The following is a 14,206-nucleotide window of genomic DNA, read 5'->3' as shown; positions in this document are numbered from 1 at the left end:
CTTGATACCCTATGAGCATATACAGGGGGAGGTAATCCCCCTCAGGAACAGTCATAGGGGTGGGGAATAAGGGGAAAATGGGAGGGAGGGAAGAAGGGGAGGATACAAGGGATGGGATAACCATTGAGATGTAACAAGAATAAATTAATAAAAATAAAATAAAATAAAAGAGACTAAAAGTAAGATTATAGTTCTAAGACAGGCCAAGCTTGTGTGTGTGTGTGTGTGTGTGTGTGTGTGTGTGTGTGTGTGTGTGTGTGTGTATCCTCTCTCAATATATAATTTCTTAATGTAGGAAAAGTCTAGATTCTTATTTCCTAGGACAGAGCCTAAAAATGTCATTGTGATATAAGATGCATTCTAAATTTATAAGATTCATCAATCATGCCTACTTTATTTAGTGGCCCCTTTAATAGAAAGGGAAATGAACAAGGTGCTAAATCATGAGGCTAAAAATGACCATCACCAAGTAATTTAAAAAGCAGTATGTGGGGGCAGGACAGCCAACCCAAAAGTCATCAGAGCAGTAGAGGGGTCCCTGCACGTGGGGGTTGCAGGTGAGCTGGTAAGCTGGGAGACCCAGCCCTGACCCTTGTCTGCTGTGCAAGGAAGAAATCCCCTCCTCCCTTTTGCCCTCACCACCAGCAGTAGGAGAGCTGGCACTGAGGAGATCATGAGGATGAAGGCAGGAGAGCTGTCCCTGGATTTGGGGAGAAGCCAGCCCTGAGGGCAAGAGCAGAGGAGAGCTGGCCCTGCCTCTGGTCTACTAGGTGATGACACTGTTGAGGAAGAGAGACACTCCTCCCCTCCCCTCCCCTCCCCTCCCCTCCCTCCCTCCATGGCAGGCAGGAGAGCTGGCCTTGGGATCATAAGAGTGAGAGAACTGCCCATGCCTCTCACCGGCCACAACACTCAGAGACACACAGGGCAGCAGGGTAGAGCTGGCCCTGGTTTGGGGGGTTGCTGCTGAGCCAGCATGGAGGGCTTTAGAGTGAAAATACTTCTAGGCCCAGATCCAGGGCTTTACTTGGCCCACACTAACATCTACCCCATCAATGAAGTACTCGAGTGCATGAAGGGGCCACCGGCCCTACAGATCCAAAGCTGTAGGATCTCCATGTCTACGGTCAACAACAGGATATCTGAGGAGTCCCAGTGAGGTCTCAGTACTGACAGAGTAGCAGCAGGCAGAGGCCTCGTACTAGACCAACAAGTCATTGCAATAAACATTTGCAAGCAAAGAAGTGTGGACAAAAGGGTATATACTACAGCTTCCACAATGAGATTTCTTTTTCTCTGTTGGAGGGGAGGTTGCAAGGGTAAGAGGGGAGGAGATGAGTGAGATTGGAGTTCAAGATGTAAAATCCACAAAGAACCAATAAAAAGTTAAAAAAAAGAGAGAGAGAGAGAGAGATGGGTCAACGATGGGGTAGGGAAACATTTCATATAACATTTAATTCCAGTTATTCTACTCCAAGACACTAACTCTGGGGAGTGAAAGTATATGCCCTATAAAGACTTTTACACAGAGCTCCCACAGCTCTGTGCCACACAGAAAACAACAGGAATGCCCATTGTTGGAGTTTGGTTTGGTGTATTTTGATGCTAATTATTGCTTGCAGTCTCTGTGCCCCACCTGTACCTAAGAGCCTAACCTGTTTGGCCAATAAAAGACCATCACATCTGAGCAGGGCAAATGAGATAGGTGTGGCTAAGGTTCCAGGACTTGGGGAGACAGAAAATCTTGGAAGAGAGACCAGAGGAGAGAGGAGGAAGAAGGTTCTGTCATGGGTTAGGTGGATGGAGACTTGGCCCAGATGATGATAATTAGCAAGTATATGAGATTATGCATGGGAGGTAGCTTGATAAAAATTATTAGAAGCAGATGGCATGGGATTGGGCCAGGCATTCCATACCTGCCCCACTATGGGAAGTAGTTTAGGGGATTAATATCTGCCTTGCCCCAGGTTAACTAAGGCTATTTTAAAATATAACAGGTATCTTATGTCTTGATTGATTGATAGCAGGTTTGAAAATACTAACAATAATTATAGGCCCAATATTTAAAATTAGGCATACTGGTAAAATAACTGCAACAGTCCATCAAAATGCTATTCACTAATAAACATGAATGAAGAAATAGGGACATGGATAAATGCCAAAATAGTAAATGTTAACTGTAAGAAATCTTCTTTTTTTAAGTTTTTAGAGACGGGGTTTCTCTGTCTGTGTTGACTTGGCAGTCCTAGACTCGCTTTGTAGACCATGCTGGCCACGAACTCACAACAATTTGCCTGCCTCTGCCTCCCAAGTGCTGGGATTAAAGGCGTGCGTCAACACTGCCTAGTTTAAATCTTAAATCACAGAAAGAAATGGCCTCTAAGAGCAGGAAAGTGTCTTTGCCAAACTTACCAAATTACACACTAAATATGTGTATTTACTAAATGTCCATTAGCAGTGTTGTTTAAAACCTGTCAATTTCTTGAGTTTATTAGCAATCTCTCCTTTCTCATATTCATCACTATCATTCTGCTTGGTAGCTGTAACAACTATTTACTGTCTTCACATATAAGTTCATTAATTTTTTTATTATTTAAGTATAAGTGATTTCTTTTCAAAACACGTTTGTGTTAAGAAGAGATGATGACAGCTACATTTTGAAATCATGCAAATCTGACATCTTCATGCAATCCTTAACTATAAGTAAAATCTTTTTTTTTTTTATTATTATACTTATTTACTAATGAGGGGCATGTGCCATGGCATATGTGTGGAAGGTCACAGGACAGCTTGGAATCGGTTCTTCTTCTGCTAGATGATTAGGGAATCCGACTTAGGTCACTGGATTTGGTAGCAAGTGCCTTACCCTACTAGCCCTGAATGTAAGTAAAATCTGTACAGATTTAAGAAGCCTGAGTAGAGGGGCTGAAGGCACTGACTGCTCTTCCATAGGACCCAGGTTCAAATCCCAGCACCCACATGGCAGCTCACACCTGTCTGTAATTCCAAGATCTGACGCTCTCTCGCATGCTGGTAAAGAACCAATGCATATAAAGGTAAACAAATGTTTAAAAAAATGGGTGGAGAGATTCATGTCATAGATACTGAAGGAGAATTAACAACCACTTCATTACTAAAACAGCGTGATCTCTAACAGTCTTTAAACATTTATTCTTATATCCACCGGTAAGTATAGTTTTCACCCCTCATCAAGGAAACTTCTCTTTGCAATATCCCACTACAGAAAACCACAACCAATCAAATGCAGAGTTGTAGAGATCAGTTCCAGTGGGATACACTTACAAAACACTCCCATATCTAAGTCTCAGGAAACACTGAGGAAGAGGGGATGGAAAGATTGTAAGAGGCAGGGGTCAGGAAGTTTGCTGTGAGATTGTGTCTCCCAGTGATGTCAGAAGCTACACCCATAAAGTTTTCCCACGCAATTGCCTAAACTGAGCTGAACAAGGACAACCAATCGACAGACATGCCAAAACAGACTGGAGAGGAGTGTGGTTTGGGGGTCGGGGGAGGGTACACAAAGGGCTACAGGCAACTAAAAAGTGCTGGGAGCAGGAGAAACAGTCTTCCCCAGGAAAGACCACATCAACTGGTTCTCTAACACTGCACGATCAGCCCTGAAAACACACACACCAGCAGCATCATACATACTCAGAAGGTTTGATGTGTGTATGTATGTATGTATATACGCATACAATGCCAATTTATGGAAAAAAAAGCCATGAATTTGAAAAACAAGGAAGAGTATAAGGGAGAGCTTGGAGGAAGAAAAGAGAAATATTTTAATTATAGTATCAAACATTTTTTAAAAGTTAAAAAAATGTATTTGAAGCTGGGCATGGTTGTGCACACCTTTGATCCCAGCACTTAGGAGGCAGAAGCAGGTGGATCTCTGTGAGTTCGAGGTCAGCCTGGTCTACAAAGAGAGTTCCAGGACAGCCAAGCTATATAAAGAAACTCTGTCTCAAAAAACAAAAACAAACAAACAAACAAAAAATGTGTTTGAACAAAGGTCAACATGGCAAGCCATGTTTGGAGCACTAAATTTATCAACTAGGGCATACAAACACCATAGGGTTTTTGTTTTTAGAAAAATAGATATGAAAATCCAATTAATATAAAATTAAGAGTGAAAGAGAAGCCTTGAGCCTATTTAATATTTACTAGATATTTCTCAGACATATAAATACATGTAACTACTTTCCACTCTTTTTTAAACTAGAGATTATGATTCAGCACAGCGATCAATATATAACAGATTGCATAACAAATAATTACCTATCGAAATACAGATTCAAGGACATCTTCAAGAGAGTGTCTCTATCTGGAGGCAGAGGCAGGCGGATCGCTATGAGTTAAGAGGCCAGCCTGGTCTACAAAGCGAGTCAAGGACAGCCAAGGCTACCCAGAGAAACCCTGTCTCAGAAAAGCCAAAAAAAAAGAGGCAATGCCCCTAAGATCCTGAGCCTGGGCTACAAATCAAAAGATTCTGTGTCAAGCAAAGAGCAATGAAAACATTAACAACAAAACCAACCCGTGGTTCTTTCCCACAACATTTCAATTCAAGTCTACAGAATGTGTGCCGCACCAAGAGAGAGGTAAATTCTCTTTGTAAAATTGAAAATCTGAGGATTAAAGGGAGATTAATGTAAAGCCCTGGGCAGCTGGTGTCACAGCTGCAGACTATTACTTTACTTAGGGGCAACTTTGTTTTTTGATGGGATGCAAAATAATTCAGAGACCAATTCATGATCAGAAAGTTTGAAAGCTTCTTCAGACAATAAAATCACGTACTCAGGTAAAGAATCTTAACGTATAACCAGAAAAAACAAAAAGTAGATTAACATCCACAAATTACTGATTGAAATTTTACAGGTTGCATTTACTAAAAGTTATTCCCTTTCCAGAGACTTTATAACAGCACCTTCTTCCATCAAGTTGCTTAGAGTCCATTTCTGTAATTACAGTGGACATACATAAAAAAAATTCAGTACTACCAGGCAGTGGTGGCGCACACCTTTAATCCCAGCACTTGGGAGGCAGAGGCAGGCAGCTCTCTTGAGTTCGAGGTCAGCCAGCGCTACACAGAGACCCACACACACACCCTCACCTCGGGCTCATTCTGTTTTCAGTTACCCATGAACCACGGAGAATCAAAAAGATGGTTGTAGGGCTGGGAAGCTGGCTCAGTGAGAAAAGACAACTGCCATCATCTCGAAAGTTGTCCTCTAAGGTCTGGGAAGATATTGGCAAAACACACACAAAGTAAAATTAAATTAAATTTTAAAAACTTTAAAGGTTATCCTCTTTAGGTGACCTTCCATATGCATGCCATGGCACGTGCACACATAGCACAGATGCACAACCCACCCACAGTAAACATAGTAAAAATTTTCTAAAGTTTTTAACATTACTGTAGCGTTACAAAAACTAAGATATTCTATGCACAGTGTGGTGATGCTGAAAATTCAGACATGCAAAGAGAAGCCAGAAAGTACTTCCCTGTAGGTTAAAAGCCGTAATGTTCAATAAGGTATTTTGGGAGATAGTAAACACAGCTTTTATTATTGTCTTAATTAGGATTTTATTGCTGTGAAGAGACAACATGACCAAGGCAACTCTTATAAAAGAAAGCATTTCACTGGGGCCGGCTTACAGTTTCAGAGGCTTAGCCCATTGTCATCATGGCAGGAAGCACGTCAGCATGGAGGCAGACATGGTGCTGGAAAAGGAGCTGAGAGTTCTACACCTTTTTCAGAAGGCAGACTATCACCCGCACTGGATGCCTGAGCATAAGGGAGACCTCAAAGCCCACCCCCAGGGTATAGACTTCCTCCCACAAGGCCACACCTCCTGATATGCCACTCTCCATGGGCCAAGCATTCAAGCCACAATCATGATAAACAATTTTTCTATTTAGTTATCAGTGTTAATCTCTTATTGTGCCTAAATTACAAACTAAGCTTTACTACAGTATCTATTTATCAAAAAACAGCTCATCATAAGCCGGGCATGGTGGCGCACGCCTTTAATCCCAGCACTTGGGAGGCAGAGGCAGGCAGATCGCTGTGAGTTCGAGGCCAGCCTGGTCTACAAAGTGAGTCCAGGACAGCCAAGGCTACACAGAGAAACCCTGTCTCGAAAAACCAAAAACAAATAGCTCATCTCGTGAGGCTTCTGAGATCCACTGGGAATCTTTGAAGGCACCTTGTGGACAAAAGGGGAACAACTTACATCTTGTTCTTTTAGTTGATGCAGCATACAATACCTCATAATGCTATTTCCCCTCTTTTAAAAGATCCGCATATTTTTAGTCTATGTGTATGAGTGTTTTGTTGTGTACAATGTACATGAAGTACTCTCAGAGGTCAGAAGAGGACCCTGGATCCTCTGGAACTGGGGCCACAGATGGCTTTGAGAGTTTATGTGATGCTGTGAAGCAAACCTGGGTCCTCTGACTGAGTAGCCAGTGCACCCAAGAGCTAAGCCATCTCTTCAGTCCCCTAGTCATGCTTTATGACTCATAGTTATCAACTGTTTATTCTTCATTCTTTGTGATATTCCAAAACAAAAATTGACTACATGATGGAAATATCTAGAAGTTTATATTTAACATACTCTGCATACCTGCAGAACAAATTCCTATATGTACTTTATATTACTCCAATACCATTCCCAACACAAAAAGTTATGAATTCTCTTATCTCTGGTCATAGCTGATTCCATTAGAAGATGAGCAAGTTAGCAGAGAACAGAAATACTCTCTATTCTCTCAATAGCTGGGTTACAGCTTCAAAGCCCAGGTACCCTTAACCAAAACTTCATCTCTCCCACGGCTATTCTACCAACAGTGTCTTTGGGTGTTTTGTTTCCCCGTGAAGCAGGGCCTCACTATGTAGCCCAGACTGGCCTTAAACTTGAGATCCTCCTGCCTGTCTCTGGAGTGCTGGGATTACCTGTCTTAAATTCCTCCTTTCCTTACACTGGCCTACCTCTTCTCTTTCTAGCTTTCAATCTCCTCTCTTCCAACGCCAGTTCTCAAGATGAGGAAATGACACACATGTACTAGGGCTGGAGAGACAGTTGAGCAGCTCAGCATATTTGTTGCTCTTACAGAAGGCCAGAGTTGAGTGCCAGCAGTCACATGGTGGCTAACAACCCTCTGTAACTGCATTATCAAGGGTTCTGATACCCCTTTCTGGCCTCTGCAAGGGCAGCACACAATGGTATAGGCAAATCATCCATACATAAAAAATAAAAACAATAAAGCTTGGGGCTGGAGAGATGGCTCAGCGGTTAAGAGCACTGACTTCCAGAGAACCTGGGTTCAATAACCAGCATCCACATGGTAGCTTACAACTGTCTGTAACTCCCAAGATCTGACACTTTTACACAGACATACATGCAAGCAAAACATCAGTGCACATAAAAGTAAACATATTAAAATGACTTTTAAAAGATGACATATACTAGAATAAAATAAAATGAACTCAGTTGCAGAAGATGTGAATGCTTCGCTCCCCCACCCTAACCCCCCAGACAAGGTCTCTGTGTAGTTTTGGCTGTTCTGGACTCGCTTTGTAGACCAGGCTGGCCTCGAACTCACAGCGATCCACGTGCCTCTGCTCCCAAGTGCTGGGATGAATGCTTTCAAATATGCAGTTTCATTCAGAACTTACTCATATTTAATATGAGCTACGATTAACAGCATCATGTTGGCAGATTCATATCCTATGAAATGCTTTCTATCACTATTTACCCCTCCCCCACACCCCCTCACAATTTAAATATGTTCATTAGGCTGGGGATGCAGCTCAGTGGGAAACTGCTTGCCTATAGCGTACAAGGCATTAAACCTGATAATCTAGCAACACCAAATGTTTAACTAAATAACAATGGAGTCTATCACAACTAAGAATTCTATTTTAATACTGAAATTATTTCTAAATGTGATGTTTTCATTACTCCAGCCAGTCAGGGCAATTATCAAGGACAGAGTAATATGAAACATGAATCGAGGACAGTCAGTCTGCATCCAAGTCCTGGTTTTGCCTATTACTGTATTCTTAACCAAATGATGAAACCTTTCTGAGTCTATTTGTAAAATGGAGCTGATCATAAAAATACCTCACAGAACTGCCTTAAAAACAAACTTCTAAGAGACACGGGGTGCAGCTCAGTAGAAGAAGTACTTGCCTAGCATGCACAAGACTCTGATTCAATCCCCAGCACAGAGGAAGGCGAGTCTAGGAGTATAGCCAAGTTATGTATGCGTATATAAAACATTTCCTATGCTACTTGTAGTTGCACAGAGCAGAGAAAGGCAGGCTTCTCTGAGTTAAAGGCTAGCCTGGGCTACACAACAGTTCCAGGGCAGCCAAGGTTACACAGTGATAAGACTGTCTCAACAATAAATAACATTTTCTGGAGCACTTTCTACACCATTTTAAAACCCCAGTACAAATACTGATTTCCATAGCTTGGATATGGTTTGTGCCCCAAAGGTCATGGGCTGGAATCTTAATACTCCAATGTGGTAGTAGGGGAGTGGGGTAAACGACTAAAGACAGTAAAACTTGTGTTTATTTTATTTTGAGCAAGTGTGTACACATGCCACAGCATGCAAATAGGAAGTGTAGGCATCAACTATCAGGAGTCAAGTCTTTCTCCTTCTAACACGTGGGTCCTAAGGATTGAAACTCAAGTTTCCAGGCTTGGTGACAACTGTCTTTACCCATGGGGCTATCTTAGCACCCTAATGGCAGAACCTCTAACGGTTTTTTGGTTTGTTTGTGTTTTTTTTTTTTTTTTTTAATTTTTAAAATTGTATGCACGTAAGTATTTTGCCTACGTATGTATGTGACATGCATGCCTGGTGTCCTTAAAGGTCAGAAGCAGGCATCAGGTCTTCACAATTGTGAGCCCCTATGTGAGTGCTGGGAATCAAACTCATGTCCTCTGCAAGAGTAACAAGTGCTCTTAACCACTGTCCAGCCCCAGTGGTATAACCTGTAGGAGGTGGGGACTAATAGGAGGAAGTTAAGTCACTGGGGATGCAGCTAAGGGCTAATGCTGCTTTCAGGCTGAGTTAGCTCCCTCAAGAGTAGACTGTTCAGAGAGACTGGATCACACCTCTTGGTGTATCTAGCTTTCCTTTTTAACCAGTGAAGACATTCCTAGAGCTGACCAGAAGCCAGAGCCATACTCACAAGACTTTCAGATTCATGAACTAAACGAACTCTTTTCTTTAAAAAAAAAAAAAAAAAAAAAAAAAAAATTTACTCCCCTTGTGGAATGGAGTAAACCAGTGAAAGGGCATTCCAAAGCACCACTGAGTAAAACTGGGGAGGTTGTCAATGAAAAGGCCAAAACCCACGTTCTTGACAGTGAACAACAACTACAAGGTGTAATCAGACCCAAAATAGAGTAACAGGGTTGCCATTATCTATTGAAGGACATGTGCATTACCTCATACAAGAAGCTACTGATGAAAACTTACTATGTCAAATGTGCCTTGGTTGGACCCCATATATGTAAAATTGCCTCAAAAAATTTACTAATAATCTAAAATTCATGTGTTATTAAAAAAATAATAATTACTTATTTTTATTTGATGTGCATTGGTATTTTGTCTGCATGTATATCTGTGTGTCAAATCCCCTAGAAGTGGAGTTACAGGCAATTGTGAGCTGCCATGTGGGTGCTGGGTATCAAACCCTGGTCCTCTGGAATAGCAGACAGAGACAGATCTTTCTAATTTTGAGGGTAGTTTCCAGGGCTACAATAGTGAGAACCTGGCTCCCCAAAATTAATTAATTATAGATATGAAAAGAAAGCCAGTTAAAGTTAACTGCAATTATCCAAGTAAATGAAACAACCACTAAATTATAGTCTTCCTTTTATATTAATTATAATAAACAGCTCAAATGTATAAAAACAAGAGGTATGATATTGATTTAATATTATTGAGAAAGCTGTAAACCACCAAAACATGGACACACTTATAAAAACAAGAAGCAGAAGAAATCTAAGGCAGAATTCATTCTGTGATGACAGTTATGTAAGACCATCAATCTTTGTACTGTATTTTTAGCTAGCACCCAGCCAAATACACTAACAGCCATTCTGAGCATCCAAAGGAAGACAGGAAGAGAAATTTATTGTTATCTACTTAGAAATCTCTTTAGTGCCCTAAGTAAGAATCTTTTTTAATTTCCTAGGTTTTTATTCAGGCATATCTGTTTGGCTATGGGAAAACTAATGATAGACTAGCACACAAAGGCCCTTCTTCCATGAGGCTGACATATGCTCATCTCAACTTCCTGAGATAGTCAAGAAGCCTTGATATTCTTTATTTTGTTGTTGTTGGTTGGTTGGTTGGTTTGGTTTGGTTTTTCAAGACAGGGTTTCTCTTTGTAGTCTTGGCTGTCCTAGACTCACATTGCAGACCAGGCTGGGCTCGAACTCACAGGGATCTACCTACCTCTGCCTCCCAAGTGCTGGGATTAAAGGCGTGTGCCACCACAGCCCAGCAGCTTTATAATTTTTCTTTTGTTTGTTTTTTTGTTTTTCGAGACAGGGTTCTCTATGTTATCTTGGCCACCTTGAACTCGCTTTGGAGAACAGGCTGGCCTCGAAATCACAGGGATCCACCAGCCTCTGTCTCTCGAGTGGGCTTTGTAATTTTTTGTTTGTTTGTTTGTTTTTCAAGGCAGAGTTTCTCTGTGTAATAGCCTGGGCTGTCCTGGACTCTCTTTGTAGACCAGGCTGGCCTTGAACTTACAGAGATCCACTTGCCTCTGCTGCCTCTGCTTAGATTAAAAGCGTGCATCACCACACCCAGCTGATATTCTAAATTTTTTAGGGATTCTTATAAATAGAGTTCATTGAAGGGGCCATAAAATGGTATATAAAATTATATGGAAATGTTTGTATTTGTATTTTCTGATTTAGGCCCCCACTTCCCACTAGATTTCATAGCCTCAAAATAGACTGAAAACCATTCTGGATCTCACAAATTAACCTAAAAACAATAATTACACCCCAGGTTAGTAATTTATTAAAAACAAAGAATTCCTTCCATAGAAATTAAGGTTCACAAACTTTATGGTTGCCCCAATTCTTACTATATCCCTGCATCAAAGCAAATGTTTGAAATTAATTGCTCCATTAAAAAAAAAAAAAAGAAACACTGCTTGTCAGTATATAACTAACTCTGCAGTAACAGAAAATCATTATCTCCCTACCAAAGCTAGGACTCACCTGCAACAATGGTAACACACAGGTGATGTAAAGCTTTTCTTTCTTCCTTCCTACCCCCACCCGCACCCCCCAGATGTGGTTTCTGTGTAGCTCTGGCCTGTCCTGGAACTCACTCTATAGACTAGGCTGGCCTTGAACTCAGATTGGCCTGCCTCTGCCTCCCAAGCACTGGGATTAAAGGTATACACCACCATCACCCAGCTGTAAAGCTTTCTCTTTTTTTTTTTTTCAGTATTTACTTTCTACAATAGTTACAAGTTGTGCCTATTTTTTGCTTATTTTACTAGCTGAGTTAGCAAGCGACAAAATGGCCAATACTTTTATCAATACTCCAGCTTTATTTAAAAATAAAACTCATTTCAGTAGAACAATGAAAACAGCTTTGTCCAGCCAAAAGAGTAGTCCTTTACTTAGTTTGCAAATCCAAAAGGCATCTGCACTTAGAAAAACATCAGGCAAAAAAAGAAAAAAAAAGAAGAAAAAAACATTAGGCACAATATTTACTTTTAAAGTAAGTAATAAAAATCTATGTTCCCTACAAAAGAAAAAGGTAAAACTTCAAATGCATATTTAAGGTTCTGTAATGACATTCAGGTTAAAGTCTAAAAATTAAAAAAAAAAAAAAACATGGCTAGTCAGATTTCAAATCAAGACAAAAATATTCAAGCTTGATCACTTTGAGCTTCCTCACTACTTGCTGCTTTAAAATCTATTTTCTACATAGAAATAATCAAAATAATCCTATAATCCTTCTGTGTGTTTTTAAATTTAATTTTCAATATTCCTGCTACGCAGACGTAATTTTTCAGTGTGATTATTTTCGGAAAAGACTAGTTCCATTCATAAGCTACATCTTAAACTGAGAAGGGAAATACGTTTTTTTTCCCCACTCAACCTTTAAAAAAAGAGGCAAAAAGTTGATGAAAGAACACTGTTGCCACGTCTCCCCCCTCCCCCACTCACGTAGTGGCTATTCCACCCCTCCAGAGTGCACTCCAAGGAAAAGCCCAAGAGCCGCAGCTCTCAGAGAAACAGTTACGTCGAAACTGGCAGGTTCCTTTTACTGTTTTTCAAATCATTTCCTAAAAGAGGATCCAGAAAGTTCTCCATTCTTTTCTCCGGAGGCTCTTCCCTATAAACAAGGGCGCAAAATTCCAAGCGTCCACATTTTGTGAGGTCAGCTTAAGAGGTTAGCGTCCAAATGCTGCATTTGTACCAAATCCCCCACTCTTCAGGAGAAACAGTCTCGTATCTAATCGTACCATCCTTCCCCACATTAAACATCCATCTGGGGCCAATCACAAAAAGTCACACAGCTATAGACTGACTTTTCGACCCTACAAGGGGGTGTGGGGAGACGTCAGGGGCGAAAAGGGAAAGGGGTTGGAGGGGGGGGGGTGAGTGAGCGGAAAGAGAGAAGGTGGGGGAAGAGAGGAAACCCGGAGGAGAAAAGGACCAAAGAGGAGACAGGGCTACAGAAATTCAGGTGTCCTTAAATGATTGACGGGGGATGAAGAGGGAAGGAAGCCAGCTTCCCCAACTGTGTGAATGACAGCAACTTCTCGCCCCAGCAGCTAAAACTCCGCGCCCCGGGCTACGTCTAACTGCTGAACCAGCACCTGGAAGCGAAGCGCAACAGACAAGTTCAGCCCTAACTTTTGAGTAATTCCGACTTCCCAACTTCACTTCCCAAAAGCGAATAGAGAGAGAGACGGAGAAAAAGACAGAGCGCCTCAGCCCCGGCGGCAAGCCTTCCCTATTGCCACATGCTAACCATCTGCGGCTGGGGCGGCCCAGACCCCCGCCCGTCCGCCCTCGCCTTCCCTCAGCTTTGTAGGGAGGACCAGGTACCGCCACACAAGTCAACGGCGAGGCAGGCTGCCCGGGATGGAACATTCAAGAAGGTCCTAGTCCTGGGGCGGGGCAGAAGCCCGCTGCAGCCCCAGCCAGAGGCAGGACGGGGGGCTGCGGCGAGGGGACCCCGGGCGCGCAGCGGGGCGGCCTGGCCTCCCGGGTGCGCGCGGGGCCGAGTCCCCTCGGAGACACCCGGGGGGCGGCTGTGGGAAGGGCTGAGCCCTTGCCGTGCGCCAAGCCGCCCTCCAGAGCGCGGGGACCCTGGCTCCCCGCGGGGACCCGGCACGGGTCCCCAGGATCGGAGGAGAGCTTCACCTGGAAAGCGGGCCGTAAGGACAGCGACGGCTCAGCTCCCGGCTGGTCCTGCCCGGTACTGTCCCCTGCACACGGGTGCAGACTCCCAGACTCCCAGCCGAACCCCCTTCAGCCTGCTGACGATGCGACTGGGCGGTAGAGGGAGCCAGTCGGCCCTTTTATACCCCAAGGACGCGCCGGCGCGCAGGGGTGGAGGGCGGCCGCAGCCCTCGCTACGTGCGCTCAGTCACACCCGGGCCCGCGCCACTGCGCAGGCGCGCGCCGCCGGCCTCCCTCCCACCCACCCGGGAGTCGTCACGGCCTAGGGAGTTCCAGGCCTAGCTGGGCCCACGCGAGGATGCAGTGCGCCTGCGCGAGCTCCCGCCACGCCGCAGTTACCGTGGTTACCACGGGGATTTTTTTCCCCCCAGTTCCAGTTCAATTTAGCGCCTTAATTTCAGGGTCAGCGGTAGGTCCCAGAGCGTCGAAGCCATCGGGAAGAACGGTTCTGGAAAGTTTGGAGAGGCTTATAAGAGTATAGAAAATAAAGTGGAGTCGTGGAGTGGGAAATGAGACATGGGGTGGCTGTCGGGGCTGTCTTGGCTCTTATGGGGGTTTTGCTTTAATAAGCACTTTTTTACACCTTTAAACACGAGGATTTCACTCACTCTCCCACCCATATACTTTATCGGTGAATAATAGACTGAATTTGAGTGTCATCTGCGTTTCAATCCTGACCTAATCTTGTATAAGGTTGGGTTTTAACGTCCCTGTA

The 14,206-nt window shown here is 43.2% G+C and overlaps 1 protein-coding gene across 1 annotated transcript in view; it reads right to left on the bottom strand.

Annotated features, from left to right (window-relative positions):
• P4ha1 (prolyl 4-hydroxylase subunit alpha 1) overlaps positions 1–13,602 on the bottom strand; it is a 61,222-nt gene extending 47,620 nt beyond the window's left edge. The window contains exon 1 of the mRNA XM_051153085.1: positions 13,453–13,602. The gene's annotated coding sequence lies outside the window, so the exon portion shown is untranslated. The remainder of the gene's footprint in view (positions 1–13,452) is intronic.
• Between the last annotated feature and the right edge of the window lie 604 nt (positions 13,603–14,206).

Source organism: Acomys russatus, chromosome 11, assembly GCF_903995435.1.
Source record: "Acomys russatus chromosome 11, mAcoRus1.1, whole genome shotgun sequence".
In the NCBI taxonomy this organism is placed as follows: Eukaryota; Metazoa; Chordata; class Mammalia; order Rodentia; family Muridae; genus Acomys; species Acomys russatus.
The sequence above is the reverse complement of the archived record's forward strand: the minus strand, read 5'-3'. Positions and strand labels throughout refer to the sequence as shown.